Below are 19,005 nucleotides of genomic sequence, written 5' to 3' on the forward strand. Positions count from 1 at the left end.
CAAACATTCATGGTTTTTTTTTTGGAGAGGGTAGTATCTGTTGACGAACCTCAGGAGTTCAAACAATGAGAACGCTGGTCATTGAAATGAAAACTATTTCCAGTGATGTCTTCGAACCTTGTCTTCCAGGGCTGGGCTAATATTTTCAGCCTTAAGGTCTTTTTCTTTGTCTTTTTCTGTTTAATATATTTTTACTAGAGGGCCAGTGCACGAATTCGTGCACCAGTGTGGTGCCTTGGCCTGGCCTGCGGGGATCGGCCGAAACCGGCTCTCTGACATCCCTCGAGGGGTCCCAGATAACAAGAGGGCACAGGCTAGGCCAAGGGATCCCACCGGTGCATGATCGGCGCCGGGGTGGGATGTGGGAGGTTGGCCAGCTGGGGGAGGACCATGGGAGGGCTCCAGGTTGTGTCCAGTCCGTCTCACTCAGTCCAGACCAGCCAGATCCCAGCAGCAAGCTGACCTACCAGTCTGAATGTCTTGTCCCTGGTGGTCAATGCATCTCATAGCGAGCAGTTGAGTAACCTTAGTATAACATTTGCATATTATGCTTTGATTGGTTGAACAGATGACCAGTCGAGTGGACACTTAGCATATTACGGTTTTATTATATAGCATTGATTTCATACAGGAAGGGAGTGAAAAACTTCAATGATGAGAGAGAATCATACATCGGTTGCCTCCTGCATGCCCCCTACTGGGGATCGAGCCCACAACCAGAGTATGTGCCCTAGAGCAGAATCGAACCTGGGACCTTCCAGAGTCCACAGTCCAACCCTCTATCCACTGAGCCAAGCAAGCGAGGGCTCATTGGTTAATTCTTGTCTTTGCCCTGACCAGGAATCGAACCGTGACCTCCGGGTTCATAGGTTGACCCTCAACCACTGAGAAACACCAGCTGGGATCAAAATGGTTTTATTGATTTGAGAGAGAGGGAGAGAGACAGAGAGAGACAGAGGGACAGAGAGACAGAGAGAAAGGAGAAGAACAAGAACAAGAAGAAAAAGAAAGAGAGAGAGAGAGAGAAAGAGAGAGACAGAGAAAGAGAGAGATCAATGTGCCCTTGCACACAGGGGTGGAAGGTAGAACAACAGAGCTTATTGAGAAGGTGAACAGAACTATACACGTCCCACCGGCAGGCCAGCAGGACTGGGGCTCAGGTTGACAAGAGCCAGTGACCCCATCACTTGTCCTATGAGTGGTCCATCAGCTCAAGGATCATTTACTCCATGTCATCCTCCATGACGTGGTGCACGATGCACCAGAACCGGGCCATGGAGTCCACGTACAGGCTGCCAAGGAGGAGTGTCCACATCGAAAGCATGGTGCTCGAGGTCAGCGGGTTGGTGGAGAGTGCGATATACCCACTGGGGATGTCGTCCTGCCACAACCGTACTTGCAGGACACCTCCTGTGTCCATGATGACATGCAGCCACGTGCGCTGGTTCTCGTCCTCATACACCGAGGGCCCACGGATCCTCAGGCAGATGGGGGGCGAGGTGAGGTGCACATTCGATGGGAGCTCGGCCATGACCCCTCAGTGGTACAAGGAGCAAGAGCTAAAGTTCTCAGAGCCTCTCGCTACTTCCGTCCTGGTATCGAAAGACAGAAGATGGGGTCTCCAAATGCATTTTACCTCGGCTTTTATCTTTATGGTTTTCACAGTTGTGTTTGTGGATGTCTTTGGTTTATTTTGCAAATTTATAAATCTCAACTTTTTTTCTTTTTAGTTTTAGATCGCTCTTCTAAAACAACATGTACAAAACGTACTTCATGTTAAATATGACTCTATGAAGGTAACATGGTCCTATGGAATTTTAAAAACATTTTTTAAATGACGGTTAACATAGAACATTAGGTTCATTTCAGGGGTACACTCCAATCATTAGACATTAGATAATGGACTAAGAATCATGCAATTAATCTCATACCCATCTGACACCATCCACAGTTATAATATTAATAGAGGCTAAGTGCACAAAATCTATGCACTCAGGGGGCTCCCTCAGCCAACCCTGCAGCCTCTCCCAATCTGGGATCCCTTGAGGGATGTCCAACTGATGGCTTAGCCCGTTTTAGTGCTGCCGTGGAGGCTCCTACCAACTCCTGTGCTTGTTAGCTGTGAGCCTGACTTTTGGCTGAGCGGTGCTCCCCCTGTGGGAGTGCATTGACCACCAGTGGACAGCTCCTGATATGTGAATCTGCCCCCGGTGTTCAGTGTGTGTCATAGCGACCAGTTGTTCTGCCATTTGGTCGATTTACATATTAGCCTTTTATTATATAGGATTGACTCAATGCTCTACTTTACGGTGCCATGACTATTCTTTCTTTTTTTTCATATAATTTTACTGATTTCAGAGAGGAAGGAAGAGGGAGAGAAAGAGAAAGATAAATGATGACAGAGAATCATGGATTGGTTGCCTCCAGCATGCCCTCTACTGGGGATCAAGACTGTAACCCCGGCTTGTGCCATGACTGGAAATCTAATCGACATCTCCTGGTTTCTAGGATTAAGCTAAACATCTGAGCCATGCCAGCAGGGCTCTTTTCATTTCTTTTCTTTTCTTTTCTTTTCTTTTTTTCTTAATTAAAACTTTTTAGTTGGTTCAACTTTTATTTTTGTCCTGGCAACACCACCTTCTTTCGGATCATCTCAGAGAGAACTCAAAATCCATAGAACAACCCACCCCATGCAAATAATATGCTTTACCTTTAACAGCTGGCAGAGTAACAAAGCTAACGTCAGTGTCCAGTTGGGCTTCTTACCAGCGGTCTTGCTTCTCAGGTCATGGTGAGAGAGGCAAGACTAAAATATTCAGGGACAGACAGAAACCAATAGTACCTGAGGGGATAAACAGGAATCAAAGTGACAGGTGAAACATCAAGTAGGATTCCTGAGGTTTCATAACATCAGTTATAGAATGATCTCTACCTTCCCCAAACCTCAGCAATGCTCTTGGCAACAGCTTTGTGGTTTTGCTGCTAAACTCACTTAAGGCCACAAAGTCCAAATTCCTCCCTCAGACCAAACTCCATCCCCAATCCTTCCTCTTCCTCCTCCCATCCATCTTTTTCTTATCTGTTCTTCTTCCTCTGAAGGCAAAGCACCGTTCTTCGCTCCTTTCCTCTGTTACTGGTCTCTGCTTCGCCCTGTCACCTGCAGAAGAAAGAACATGACCATGATACACATATACCCAGGAGTCCATGTACCAGGATTGTGTCCAGAAAAAACAAGATACCACTGACTCACACCCCAGAAACCATTCCCGTGAGGCAGGTGGTGGTGAGGAAGGAAAGAGGTTTATTCAGGTGCTGGCACCCTGAGAAGATGGGAGAAGCTCATCCCAAAACACATCTGCACATCTCAGTGCAGGCAGAGGCTTTTATAAGGAGGGAGAGGCCAAACAGAGCAAAGAGGTCAGGGAGTGGGGCTTGAGAAGTTCTCTATTTGCCAACAGGCACAGTCCAATCTGATAAGGACCTTGCAAGTGGTCAGGTGTCGGTCCAGTGTGCGTCATCCTAGACTTTGTGCTCCTGGTTCTAAGGTTGAAGGTCAACAAATCTCCCAGAACTTGGAAGGTCAGAGTTCATATCTTGTAAAATTAGTTCCTAGGATTCTTATACAAACAGGCTGTTTACCTACAAGCTTCATTATTAGTCAGAGTCTGCATTTACAAGAACAATGTGGAAAGAATGGTGAGGTGAGTCATAATTCCCATGTATTACATGAATTCATGTAATTACTGTGACAGGAATGCTGAGATGCTTTGTTCTTCAAGGCGTTTCCACCCTTTGAAAAAGTCAAATAGACCGTAACCTGTTTGACTCAGTGGATAGAGTGCTGGGCTGCGAACTGAAGGGTCCCAGGTTTGATTCCTGGTCAAGGGCACATGCCCAGGTTGTGGGCTTGATTAAGTGAGGGACTTGCAGAAGGCAGCCGATCCATGATTCTCTCATCATTGATGCTTCTAACTTTCTCCCTCTCCCTTCCTCTCTGAAATCAATGAAAATATATTTGAAAAAAAAGGCCAACACTCTATCCCCTGAGCCAAACCTGTTCGGGCGCTAGGTCGTCTTTAAATGACTACCCACCTGGTAAGTTAAACCAAAAAAAAAAAAAACAAACTATTTTAACACAATGTGCATGCCATCTGAATGCAACAATTGATTAATATTTTTAAATGATTTTATTGACTCAGAGAGGAAGGGAAATTGAGAGGGAGAGAAACATCCATGATGAGAGAGAATCACGGATCAGCTGCCTCCCGCTCGCCACCTACTGGCGATCAAGCCCAAAACCCGGGCATGTGCCCTTGACCGGGAATCAAACCATGACCTCCTGGTTGATAGGTTGATACTCAACCACTGAGCCACACCGGCCGGGCTGGAAGTGCAATATTTGGAATATGAGAAAGCAACTTGGAAACACGTACGTCATGCTCCCGAGTCTTCAGCCTTAAAGGTGTCAATTTGCATTTGCAAACACTTTCCTGAAAGAGGAGAATTTAATCATAAGTCAGTGTTCTCTTTAGTGCAACCATGAATGCCCTGAAATTGATTTCTGGGGATCCCCCCAGCTCCCTCTCCAGCCGCCTCTCTCTGGTGCGATGGTAGATGAACTTTATGATTGCTGGGCTTTGTTTGGGGCTGTTTAGTGCTAAACACAATTAAAAACCCAAATGCATCCAGAGCTGGACACTAAAGCCACACACAGAGCCGGTTCTAGCCTTCAGGAGACCAGCTCTGGCATCCCTGGTAATTCCTCAAAGGAAAGAGGTGATCAGCATAAAACACCCCTAAACCCCCAAACATTCGTTCTCTTTTTGGAGAGGGTAGTATTGGTTGATGAACCTCAGGAGATCAAACAATGAGAACGCTGGTCATTGAAATGAAAACTATTATCAGTGATCTCTTCGAACCTTGTCTACTGGGGCTGGGCTAATATTTTCCAGCTTAAAATCTTTTCCTTTTTCTTTTTATGTTTAATATATTTTTACTAGAGGACCGGTGCACGAATTTGTGCACCAGTGTGGTGCTTTGGCCTGGCCTGGGGGGATCAGCCAAAACTGGCTCTCTGACATCCTCCAAGGGGTCCCACATTGCAAGAGGGCACAGGCCAGGACAAGGGACCCCACCGGTGCACAATCAGGGCCGGAGTGGGATGTGGGAGGTTGGCCAGCTGGGGCAGGACCATTGAAGGGCTCCAGGGTGTGTCTAGCATGTCTCTCTCAGTCCGGACCAGCCAGACCCCAGCAGCAAGCTGACCTACCAGTCTGAATGTCTTCTCCCTGGTGTTCAATGCATGTCATAGTGAGCAGTTGAGAAAACTTATTATATCATTTGCATATTATGCTTAGATTGGTTGAACAGATGACCGTTCGACTGGACACTTAGCATATTAGGCTTTTATTATACAAGATTGATTTCATACAGGAAGGGAGCAGGAAACATCAATGATGAGAGAGAATCATACATCGGGTGCCTCCTGCATGCTCCCTCCTGGGGATCGAGCCCACAACCAGAGCATGTGCCCTTGACCAGAATCGAACATGGGACCTTCCAGAGTCCACAGTCCAACCCTCTATCCACTGAGCCAAACATGCTAAGGCTCATTGGTTAATTCTTTTCTGTGCCCTGACCAGCAATTGAACCGTGACCTCAGGGTCATAGGTCCTTTCTCAACCACTGAGAAAGACCAGCTTGGATGAAAATGCTTTTATTGATTTGAGAGAAGGAGAGAGACAGAGAGAGACAGCGAGACAAAGAGACAGAGAGAGAGACAGAAAGGATTAGGAGGAAGAGGAGGAGGAGAAGAAGAAGAAGAAGAAGAAGAAGAAGAAGAAGAAGAAGAACAACAACAACAACAACAACAACAACAACAGCAACAACAACAACAACAATAACAACAAGAACATGAAGAAAGAGAGAGAGAAGGAGAGAGAGAGGGAAAGCGAGAGAGAGAGAGGGGGGGGGGAGAGAGAGAGAGAGACATCAATGTGACCTCGCACCCAGGGGGCAGCAGATAGAATAAAAGAGCTTATTAAAAAGGTGAACAGAACTATACACATCCCATTGGCAGGCCAGCAGGGCTGGGGCTTAGGTTGACAAGAGCCAGGGACCCCATCACATGTCCTACGAGTCTTCCATCAACTCAAGGATCATTTCCTCCACGCCATTCTCCTTGACGTGGTGCACGATGCGCCAGAACTGGTACAAGCCGTCCATGTACTTGCTGCCAGGGTGGAGGGTCCACATCCAAGGCATGGTGCTTGAGGTCAGCAGACTGGTGGTGCTTGCGTTATGCCCACTGGGGATGTCTTCCTGGCGCAACCGTACTTGCAGTACACCTTCTGTGTCCAAGAAGAGATGCAGCCACGTGCGCTGGTTCTCATCCTCATACACCGAGGGCCCACGGATCCTCAGGCAGATGGGGTGAGAGGTGAGGTGCACCTTCGATGGGAGCTCGGCCATGACCCCTCCGTGGTCCAAGGAGCAACAGCCACAGCTTCTCAGAGCCTCTTGCCACTTCGCTCCTGGTATCAAAAGAGGGGATGGGGTCTCCAAATGCATTTGACCTCCGCTTTTATCTTTATGGTTTTTAAGGTTGTGTTTGTGGTTGCCTTTGGTTTATTTTGCAAATTTATAAATCTCAACTTTTCTTTCTTTTTTTGCTTTAGATCTCCTTTCTAAAACAAACTGTACAAAGCATACTTGAAGTATGATGTGACTCTCTGAAGGTAACATGGTCCTATAGAATTTTTAAAACATTTTTTAAATGACAGTTGACATACAACCTTAGGTTCATTTCAGGGGTACACCCCAATGATTAGACATTATATAATGGACTAAGAAATCATGCAATTGATCTCATAGCCATCTGACACCATACACAGTTATTATAATATTACTAGAGGCTCAATGCACAAAATTCATGCAATTGGGGGGCGTCCCTCAGTCAGCCCTGTGGCTTCTCGCAGTCCGGGACCCCAGGAGGATGTCCAACTGACGGCTTAGGCCCGCTGTAGTGCTGCCGTGGAGGCTCCCACCACGCCCCTGTCCTTGGCAGTGGTGAGCCTGGGGTTTGTCTGAGCGGTGCTCCCCCTGTGGGAGTGCACTGACCACCCGTGGGCAGCTTCTGCCATGAGCATCTACCCCCGGTAGTCAGTGGGTGTATAGAGACCAGTCGTTCTGCCGTTTGGACGATTTGCATATTAGCCATTTATTATATTGATTGACTAATGCTCTACTTTACTGTGCCATGAATATTCTTTCATTTTTTTATAAAGATTTACTTATTACAGAAAGGAAGGGAGAGGGAGAGAAAGAGAAAGATCAATGATGACAGAGAATCATTGATTGGTACCCTCCTGCATGCCCCCTACAGGGGATCAAGACTGTAACCCGGGCATGTGCCATGACTGGGAATCGAATCCACATCTCCTGGTTCCTAGGTTTAAGCTAAACAATGGAGCCACGCCAGCCGGGCTCTTTTCATTTCTTTTCTTTTTTTCTTTTCTTTTTTTCTTAATTAAATCTTTTTAGTTGGTTCAACTGTTCTTTTTGTCCTGACAAGACCACCTTCTTTCTGATCATCTCATAGGGAACTCACGAACCATAGAACAACCCACCATGTGCAAATAATATGCTTTACCTTTAACAGCTGGCAGAGGAACAAAGCTAACTTCTGTGTCCAGGTGAGCTTCTTAACAGTCGTCTTCCTTCTTATGTGCTGGTGAGAGAGGCAAGACCAAAATATTCAGAGACAGACAAGCCCCTGGGATAGCTGGTCTGGAAAACAGAAAGCAAAGTGACAGGTGAAATAGCAAGTAGGATTCCTGAAGTCTCATGACATCACTTATAGAATGATCCCTCCCTTTCAGAAACCTCAACCATGCTCTTGGCAAGAGCTGTATGGTTTTGCTGCTAAGCTCACTTCAGTCCACAAAGTCCAAATTCCTCCCTCATATAAAACTCCATCCCCAATCCTTCCTCCTCCTCCTCCCATAACTCATTTCCTTACCTGGTCTTCTTGCTCTGAAGGCAAAGCACCGTTCTTTGCTCCTTTCCTCTGTGACCGGTCTCTTCTTCCCACTGTCACCTGCAGAAGAAAGAGCATGGCCATGATTCACCAGTTCCAAGGAGTCCATGTATCAAGAATGTGTCCAGAAAAAACCAGGTTCCCCTGACTCACACCCCAGAAACCAGTCCTGTGAGACAGGTGGTGGTGAGGAAGGAAAGAGGTTTATTCAGGTGCTGAAAATCTGAGTAGATGGGGGAAGCTCGTCCCAAAACCCATCTGCACATCTCAGTGCAAGCAGAGGCTTTTATAAGGAGGGAGAGGCCAAACAGAGCAAAGAGGTCAGTGGGAGGGGCTTGAGAAGTTCTCTACGTGACGACAGGCACAGTCCAATCTGATAAGGATCTTGCAAAGGGTCAGGTGACAGTCCAGTATGCGTCATCATAGACTTTGTCCTCCTGGTTCTAAGGTTGAAGGTCATCAAATCTCCCAGAACTGGGATGGTCAGAGTTCATATCTTCTAAAATTAGTTCCTAGGATTCTTATACAAACATGCTGTTTACCTACATGATTCATTTTTAGTCATAGTCTGCATTTACAAGAACAATGTGGAAAGAATGGTGAGGTGAATTGTAATTCCCATGAATTACATTAATTCATGTAATTACTGTGACATGAATGCTGAGATGCTTCATTCTTCTTCAAGGCTTTTCCTCCCTTTGAAAAAGTCAAATAGGCCCTAGAAGGTTTGGCTCAATGGATAGAGTGTCGGCCTGTGAACTGAAGGATCCCTGGTTTGATTCTCAGTCAAGGGCACTTGCCCAGGTTGTGGGCTTGATCCCCAGTGAGGGACATGCAGGAGGCAGCCTATCTATGATTCTGTCATCATGGATGTTTCTAACTCTCTCCACCTCCCTTCAACTCTGAAATCAATGAAAATATATTTGAAAAAAAAGGCCGATGCTCTATCCCCTTAGCCAAACCAGTTCGGGTGCTAGGTCGTCTTTAAATGACTACCCACCTGGTATGTGATACCAAAAATAATCATAAACTCTTTTAAAACAATGTGATGCCATCTGAAAGCAACAATTGCTAATATTTTTTAAATGATTTTATCGACTCATAGAGGAAGGGAAATCGAGTGGGAGAGAAACATCCATGATGAGAAAGAATCACGGATCGGCCACCTCCCCCATACCCCCTACTGGCAATCCAGCCCGTAACCTGGGCATGTGCCCTTGACCGGGAATTGAACTATGACATCCTGGTTGATAGGTCTATGCTCAACCACTGAGCCACGCTGGGCGGGCCGGAAGTGCAATATTTTGAATATGAGAAACGCAACTTAGAAACACATCCCTCAAGCTCCCCAGTCCTCAGCCTTAAAGGTCGCAATATGCATTTGCAAACACTTTCCTGCAAGAGGAGAATTTAATCAGCAGTCAGTGATCACTTTAATGCAAGCATGGATGCCCTGAAATTGATTTATGGGGCTCCCTCCAGCTCCCTTTCCAGCCGCATCTCTCTGGTGTGATGCTAGATGAATTTTATGATAACTGGGCTTTGTTTGGGGCGGTTTAGTACTAAACACAATTAAAAACACAAATGCACACAGATGTAGATGTTATGTTAAAGCCACACACAGAGCCGGCTCGAGCCTTCAGGAGAGGAGACCTGGCATCTCTGGTAATTCCTCAAAGGAAAGAGATGATCAGCATAAAACACCCATAATCACCCTAACATTCGTTGTTTTTTTGGAGAGGGTAGTATCAGTTGATGAATCTCAGGAGTCAAACAATGAGAATGCTGGTCATTGAAATGAAAACTATTTCCAGGGATGTCTTGGAGCCTTCTCTATCGGGGCTGGGTGAATATTTTCAGGCTTAAGGTCTTTTTCTTTGTCTTTCTCTGTTTAACATATTTTTATTAGAGGCCCAGTGCACGAATTCGTGCACCAGTGTGGTGCCTCGGCCTGGCCTGGGGGGATTTCCCGAAACTGGCTCTCTGACATCCCCCGAGGGGTCCCAGATTGGGAGAGGGCACAGGCCAGGCCAAGGCACCCCACCGGTGCCCCATCAGGTCTGGGGAGGTACAAGGGCGGTTGGCCAGCTGGGGAGGGATGAAGGGAGGGCTCCAGGGTGTGTCCAGCATGTCTCACTCAGTCCGGATCTGCCAGACCCCAGCAGCATGCTCACCTACCTGTCTGAATGTCTTGTCCCTGGTGGTCAATTCATGTCATAGTGAGCAGTTGAGCAACCTAAGTATATCATTTGCATATTATAATTTGATTGATTGAACAGATGACGGTGACTGGACACTTAGCATATTGGGCTTTTATTATATAGGATTGATTTCATACAGGAAGGGAGCGAGGAACATCAATGATGAGAGAGAATCATACATCAGGAGCCTCCTGCACACCCCGTATTGTGGAACGAGCCCACAACCAGAGTGTGTGCCCTTGAACAGAATCGAACCAGGGATCTTCCAGAGTCCACAGTCCAACCCTCTATCCATTGAGCCAAATAGCCTAGGGCTCATTGGTTAATTCTTGTCTGTGCCCTGACCAGGAATTGAACCATGACCTGCGGGTTCATAAGTCGTCCCTCAACCACTGAGAAACACCAGCTTGGCTCAAAATGCTTTTATTGATTTGAGAGAGAGGGATAGAGACAGAGAGATACAGTTAGACAAAGACAGAGAGAGAGAGAGAGAGAGAGAGAGAGAGAGAGAGAGAGAAAGGAGGAGGATGAGGAGGAGGAAGAGGAGGAGAAGAAGGAGAAGATGAAGAAGAAGAAGAGGAAGAAGAAGAAGAAGAAGAAGAAGAAGAAGAAGAAGAAGAAGAAGAAAAAGAAGAAGAAGAAGAAGAAGAAGAAGAAGAAGAAGAAGAAGAAGAAGAAGAAGAAAAAGAAGAAGAAGAAGAAGAAGAAGAAGAAGAAGAAGAAGAAGAAGAAGAACAACAACAACAACAACAACAACAACAACAACAACATCAACAAGAAGAATAAGAACAAGAAGAAGAAAGAGGGATAGAGAGGAGAGAGAGAGAGAGAGAGAGAGAGAGAGAGAGAGAGAGAGACATCAATGTGCCCTCCCACACAGCAGGTGGCATATAGAACAACAGAGCTTAGTAAAAAGGTGAACAGAACTATACACTTCCCAACAGCAGGCCAGCAGGACTGGGGCTCAGGTTGACAAGAGCCAGGGACCCTATCACGTGTCCTACAAGTCGTCCATCAGCTCAAGGATCATTTCCTCCACTCCATCCACCTTGACGTGGTGCACGATGCACCAGTACTGGCACATGTTGTCCACGTACTGGCCTCCAGGGTGGAGTGTCCACATCAAAGGCATGATGCTCAAGGTGAGCCAGCTTTGGGTGATTGCGATATGCGCAATGGAGATGTCTTCCTGACTCAACAGTACTTGCAGTACCTCCTAACTCTATGAAGTGATGCAGCCACGTGCGCTGGTCCTCGTCCTCATACACCGAGGGCCCACGGATCCTCAGGCAGATGGGGTGAGAGGAGAGGTGCACTTTCGGTGGGAGCTCGGCCATGACCCCTCCGTGTTCCAAGGAGCAACAGCCACAGTTCTCACAGCATCTTGCTACTTCAGTCCTGGAATCGAAAGACAGGAAATGGGGTGTCCAAACGCATTTTACCTCGGCTTTTATCTTTATGGTTTTTAAGGTTGTGTTTGTGGTTGCCTTTGGTTCAAATTTATACATCTCAACTTTTCTTTCTTTTTTAGCTTTAGATCTTTCTTCTAGAACAAACTGCACTAAACGTACTTAATGTAAAATATGACTCTATGAAGGTAACATGTTCTTATGGATTTTTAAAAACATTTTTGAAATGACAGTTAACATAGAACATTAGGTTCATTTCAGTGGTACACCCCAATGATTAGACATTATATAATGGACTAAGAAATCATGCATTTAGTCTCATACCCATCTGACACCATACACAGTTATAATCTTACTAGAGTTTCAGTGCACAAAAATCTATGCACTCTGGGAGGTCCCTCAGCCAACACTGGGGGCGCTCCCAGTCTGGGATTCCTTGAGGGATTTCCAACTGACGGCTTAGGCCCATTTAGTGCTGCTGTGGAGGCTTCTACAAACACCTGTGCTGGGCAGCTGTTCGCCTGGCTTTTGGCTGAGCGGTGCTCCCCCTTTGGGAGTGCACTGACCACCGGTGGACAGGTCCTGCCATGAGTATCTGCCCCCAGTGATCAGTGCGTGTCATAGAAAACAGTCGTTCTGCCTTTTGGTCGATTTGCATATTATCCTTTTATTATATGGGATTGACTCAATGCCCTACTTGACTGTGCCATGACTATTCTTTCGGTTTTTTTTTCATATAGTTTTACTGATTTCAGAGAAGAGAGAGGAAGAGAAAGAGAAAGATCAGTGATGACAGAGAATCACGGATTGGTTGCCTCCTGCATGCCACCTACTGGGGATCAAGACTGTAACCCGGGCATGTGCAATGACTGGGAATCGAGTCGCCATCTCCTGGTTCCTAGGTTTAAGCTAAACAACTGAGCCATGCCAGCCGGGCTCATTACTCTGCTTTTCTTTTCTTTTCTCTTCTTTTCTTTTTTCTTTCCTTTCCTTTTCTTTTTTTTCTTTTCTTTTCTTTTATTCTTAATTAAACTTTGTAGTTGGTCCAACTTTTCTTTTTGTCCTGACAACAGCACCTTCTTTCTGATCATCTCAGCGGGAATTCACAAACCATAGAATAAGCCACCTCATGCAAATAATATGCAAATAATATGCTTTACCTTTAACAGCTGGCAGAGGAACAAACCTAAAGTCTGCGTCCTGTTGGGCTTCTTAACTGCGGTCTTGCTTCTCAAGTGCTGGAGAGAGAGGAAAGACCAAAATATTCAGGGACAGGCAGATGCCTGGGATAGCTGATCAGGCAAACCGGAATTAAGGGTCAGGTGAAACAGCAGGTAGGATTCCTGAGGTCTCATGACATCACTTATAGAATGATCTCTCCCTTCCCCAAACCTCAGCCATGCTCTTGGCAAGAGCTCTATGGTTTTTCTGCTAAACTCACTTCAGTCTACAAAGTCTAAATTCCTCCCTCAGATCAGACTCCATCCCCAATCTTTCCTCCTCCTCCTGCTCCTTCTCCTCCCATCCATCTTTTTCTTACCGGTTCTTCTTGCAATGGAGGCAAAAGCCTATTCTTCGCTTCTTTCCTCTGTGACCGGTCTCTGCTTCCCCCTGTCACCTGCAGAAGAATGAACATGACCATGATACACAGGTTCCTGGGAGTCCATGTAACAGGAATATGTCCAGAAAAACAAGGTTCCCCTGACTCACACCCCAGAAACTAGTCCCGTGAGACAGGTGGTGGTGAGGAAGGAAAGAGGTTTATTCAGGTGCCGGCAACCTGAGAAGATGGGGGAAGCTCGTTCCAAAACCTATCTGCACCTCTCAGTGTATGCAAAGGCTTTTATAAGGAGGGAGAGGCCAAACAGAGCAAAGAGGTCAGGGGGCGGGGCTTGAGAAGTACTCTATGTGCCGACAGGCACAGTCCAATACAATAAGGATCTTACAAGTGGTCAGGTGTCAGTCCAGTGTGCGTCATCCTAGCCTTTGTCCTCCTGGTTCTAATGTTGAAGGTCAGCAAATCTCCCAGAACTGGGAAGGTCAGAGTTCATATCTTGTAAAATTAGTTCCTAGGATTCTTACACAAACATGCTGTTTACCTACAAGATTCATTATTCGTCAGAGTCTGCATTTACAGGAACAATGTGGAAAGAATGGTGAGGTGAGTTGTAATTCTCACTGTGACATGAATGCTGAGATGCTTAATTCTTCTTCAAGGCATTTCCACCCTTTAACAAAGTCAAATTGGCCTTAGCCGGTTTGGCTCAGTGGATAGAGTGTAGGCCTGCGAACTGAAGGGTCCCTGGTTCGATTCCCGGTCAAGGGCACATGCCCAGGGTTGTGGGGCTAGATCCCCAGTGAGGGACTTGCAGGAGGCGGCCGATCCATGATTCTCTCATCATGGATGATTCTAACTCTCTCCCTCTCCCTTCCTCTCTTAAATCAATAAAAATATATTTGAAAAAAAGACTGATGCTCTATCAACTGAGTCAATACAACTCAGGCGCTAGGTCGTCTTAAATGACTACCCACCTGGTATGTTAACCAAAAAAATAATAAACTATTTTAAACCTCAGTTTTTAGTGGGGGTAATGCAACAAAGGCTAATATTTGTTTGATCACCAAATCTGGCTTTGGACTGTTTGCCCAAATCGAGAAGGAGAAAAACATCCATGATGAGAGAGAATCACGGATCGGCCTCCTCCCACACGCCCCCTACTGGCGATCGAGCCCAAAACCCGGGCATGTGCCCTTGACCGGGAATCGAACCAAGACCTCCTTGTTGATAGGTTGATGCTCAACCACTGAGCCACGAAGGCTGGGCCGGAATTGCAATATTTTGAACATGAGAAACGCAACTTGGAAAAACGTCCCTCACGCTCCCCAGTCCTCAGCCTTAAAGGTGTCAATTTGCATTTGCAAACACTTTCCTGCAAGAGGAGAATTTAATCAGCAGTCAGTGATCTCTTCAATGCAACCATGGATGCCCTGAGATTGATTTCTGGGGCTCCCTCAAGCTCCCTCTCCAGCCGCCTCACTCTTGTGCGATGTTCGATGAATTTTATGATAACTGGGCTTTGTTTGGGGCTATTTAGTGCTAAACACAAATAAAAACCCAAATGCCTCCAGAGCTAATGCTAAAGCCACACACAGAGCCGGCTCGAGCCTTCAGGAGACGAGCCCTTTAACAGCTGGCAGAGGAACAAAGCTAACGTCAGCGTCCAGGTGGGCTTCTTAACAGCAGACTTGCTTCTCAAGTGCTGGTGAGAGAGGCAAGACCAAAATATTCAGGGACAGACAGACAACTGGAATAGCTGATCGGGAAAACAGGAAGCAAAGTGACAGGTGAAAGAGCACATAGGTTTCCTGACGTCTCATGAAAAAAACGGCCGACGCTCTATCCACTGAGCCAAACCTGTTCGGGCGCTAGGTCGTCTTTAAATGACTACCCACCTGGTATGTTAAACAAAAAAAATATATATATATTTTAAAACAATGTGCATTTAATCTGAATTTAACAATTGATTAATATTTTTTAAATGATTTTATTGACTCAGAGAGGAAGTGAAAGAGAAAGGGAGAGAAACATCCATGATGAGAGAGAATCACAGATCGGCCGCCTCCCACACGCCCCCTACTGGCGATCAAGCCTGCAACCTGGGCATGTGCCCTTGACTGGGAATCGAACCCTGACCTCCTGGATGATAGGTCAATGCTCAACCACTGGGCCACGCCTGCCGGGCCGGAAGTGTAATATTTTGAATATGAGAAACGCAACTTAGAAAGACGTCCCTCACGCTCCCCAGTCCTCAGCATTAAAGGTCTCAGTTTGCATTTGCAAACACTTTCCTGTAAGAGGAGAATTTAATGAGCAGTCAGTGATCTCTTTAGTGCAATCATGGATGCCCTGAAATTGATTTCTGTGGCTCCCTTCGGGCCCCCCTCCAGCCGCCTCTGTGTGGTGCGATGGTAGATGAATTTTATGATCGCTGGGCTTTGTTTGGGGCTGTTTAGTGCTAAACACAATTAAAAACCAAATGCATGCAGAGCTAGACGCTAAACCCACACAGAGCTGGCTCGAGGCCTCAGGAGATGAGCCCTGGCATCCCTGGTAATTCCTCAAAGGAAAGAGATGATCAGCATAAAGCACTCCTAATCCCCCAAAACATTCGTTCTTTTTTTGGAGAGGGTAGTATCGGTTGACAAACCTCAGGGGATCAAACAATGAGAATGCTGGTCATTGAAATGAAAACTATTTCCAGTGATGTCTTCTAGCCTTGTCTACCGGGGCTGGGCTAATATTTACAGGCTTAAGGTCTTTTTCTTTGTCTTTCTCTGTTTAAGATATTTTTACTAGAGGGCCGGTGCACGAATTGGTGCATCAGTGTAGCCTCGGACTGGCCTGCGGGGATCAGCTGAAACTGGCTCTCTGACATCCCCCGAGGGGTTCCAGATTACAAGAGGCCACAGGCCAGGCCAAGGGACCCCACCGGTGCACCATTGTATCTGGGGTGTGACACGGGAGGTTGGCCAGCTGGGGAGGGACCATTGGAGGGCTCCAGGGTGTGTCAAGCATGTCTATCTCAGTACCAATCAGCTCGGCCATGACCTGTCTGTGGTACAAGAAGCAACAGCCACAGCTTCTCAGAGCCTCTCGCTACTTCATTTTTGGAATAGAAAGACAGGGGATCGGGTCTCCAAAAGCATTTTACCTCGGTTTTTCTTTATGGTTTTTACAGTTGTGTTTGTGGTTGCCTTTGGTTCAAATTTATAAATCTCAACTTTCTTTTTTAGCTTTAGATCTCTCTTCTAGAACAAACTGTACAAAACATACTTAAGGTAAAACATGACTCTATGAAGGTAACATGGTCCTATGGAATTTTAAAAACATTTTTTCAATCACAGTAGACATAGAACATTAGTTTCATTTCAGGGGTACACCCCAATTATTAGACATTATATAATGGACTAAGAAATCATGCAATCAACCTCATACCCATCTAAAACCGTACACAGTTATAATATTACTAGAGGCTCAATGCACAAAAATCTGTACACTCTGGGGGGTCCCTCAGCCATCCCTGGGGGCTCTCCCAGTCTGGGACCTCTTGAGGGATGTCCAACTGACGGCTTAGTCCCGCTTTAATGCTGCTGTGGAGGCTCCCACCATCCCCTGTGCTCGGCAGCTGTGAGCCTGGCTTTTGGCTGAGTGGTGCTCCCCCTGTGGGAGTGCACTGACCACCACCGGTGGATAGCTCCTGCCATGAGTATCTGCCCCCGGCGGTCAGTGCGTGTCATAGCGGCCAGTCGTTCTACCGATTTGTGGATTTTCATATTAGCCTATAATTATATAGGATTGACTCAATGCTCTACTTTACTGTGCCATGACTGTTCTTTCTTTATATAGTTTTCCAGATGACAGTGAGAAAGTGAGAGGGAGAGAAAGAAAGATCAAGAGTGACAGAGAATCATGGATTGGTTGCCTCCTGCATGCCCCCTACTGGGCATAAAGACTGTAACCCGGGCATGTGCCATGACTGGGAATCCAATCGACATCACCTGGTTCCTAGGTTTAAGCTAAACAACTGAGCCATGCCAGCCGGGCTCTTTTCATTTCTTTTCTTTCTTTTCTTTTCTTTTCTTTTTTTCTTAATTAAAACTATGCAGTTGGTACAACTTTTCTTTTGGTCCTGACAACACCACCTTCTTTCTGATCATCTCAGAGGGAACTCACAAACCATAGAACAATCCACCCCATGCAAAAATACGCAAATAATATGCTTTACCTTTAACAGCTGGCAGAGGAACAAAGCTAACGTCAGCGTCCAGGTGGGCTTCTTAACAGCGGACTTGCTTCTCAAGTGCTGGTGAGAGAGGCAAGACCAAAATATTCAGGGACAGACAGACAACTGGAATAGCTGATCGGGAAAACAGGAAGCAAAGTGACAGGTGAAAGAGCACATAGGATTCCTGAGGTCTCATGAAAAAAACGGCCGACGCTCTATCCACTGAGCCAAACCTGTTCGGGCGCTAGGTCGTCTTTAAATGACTACCCACCTGGTATGTTAAACCAAAAAAAAAAAATCTATTTTAAAACAATGTGCATTTAATCTGAATTCAACAATTGATTAATATTTTTTAAATGATTTTATTGACTCAGAGAGGAAGTGAAAGAGAAAGGGAGAGAAACATCCATGATGAGAGAGAATCACAGATCGGCCGCCTCCCACACGCCCCCTACTGGCGATCAAGCCTGCAACCTGGGCATGTGCCCTTGACTGGGAATCGAACCCTGACCTCCTGGATGATAGGTCAATGCTCAACCACTGGACCACGCCTGCCGGGCCGGAAGTGTAATATTTTGAATATGAGAAACGCAACTTAGAAACACGTCCCTCACGCTCCCCAGTCCTCAGCATTAAAGGTCTCAGTTTGCATTTGCAAACACTTTCCTGTAAGAGGAGAATTTAATCAGCAGTCAGTGATCTCTTTAGTGCAATCATGGATGCCCTGAAATTGATTTCTGTGGCTCCCTTCGGGCCCCCCTCCAGCCGCCTCTGTGTGGTGCGATGGTAGATGAATTTTATGATCGCTGGGCTTTGTTTGGGGCTGTTTAGTGCTAAACACAATTAAAAACCCAAATGCATCCAGAGCTAGATACTAAAGCCATACACAGAGCCGGCTCGAGCCTTCAGGAGACGAGCCCTGACATCCCACGTAATTCTTGAAAGGAAACACATGATCAGCATAAAACACCCGTAATCCCCCAAACATTCGTTCTTTTTTTGGAGAGGGTAGTATCGGTTGACAAACCTCAGGAGATCAAACAATGAGAATGCTGGTCATTGAAATGAAAACTATTTCCAGTGATGTCTTCGAGCCTTGCCTACCGGGGCTGGGCTAATATTTTCAAGCTTCACTTTTTTTTCCTTCTCTTTCTCTAATATATTTTTAATAGAGGACCAGTGCACGAATTCGGCCTGTCCTGCCGGGATCGGCCTAAAATGGCTCTCTGACAGCACTGAAGGGGTCCCAGATTAAGAGAGGGCACAGGCCAGGCCAAGGCACCCCACCAGTGCCCCATTAGGTCTGGGGAGGGACACAGGAGGTTGGCCAGCTGGGGAGGGACCATGGGAGGGCTCCAGGGTGTTTCCAGCATGTCTCACTCAGTCCCAATCAGCCAGACCCCAGCAGCAAGATGACCTACCAGTCTGAATGTCTTGTCCCTGGTGGTCAATGCATGTCATAGCGAGCAGTTGAGCAACCTTAGTATATCATTTGCATATTATGCTTTGATTGGTTGAACAGATGACTGGTCGACTGGAAACTTAGCATATTAGACTTTTACTATATAGGA

General features: G+C 46.3%; 1 pseudogene; it reads right to left on the reverse strand.

Annotated features, from left to right (window-relative positions):
* Positions 1–6,132: 6,132 nt before the first annotated feature.
* Positions 6,133–6,471, reverse strand: LOC102429780 (annotated as a pseudogene).
* Between the last annotated feature and the right edge of the window lie 12,534 nt (positions 6,472–19,005).

Source organism: Myotis lucifugus, unplaced genomic scaffold (assembly GCF_000147115.1).
Source record: "Myotis lucifugus unplaced genomic scaffold, Myoluc2.0 scaffold_725, whole genome shotgun sequence".
Classification (NCBI taxonomy): domain Eukaryota; kingdom Metazoa; phylum Chordata; class Mammalia; order Chiroptera; family Vespertilionidae; genus Myotis; species Myotis lucifugus.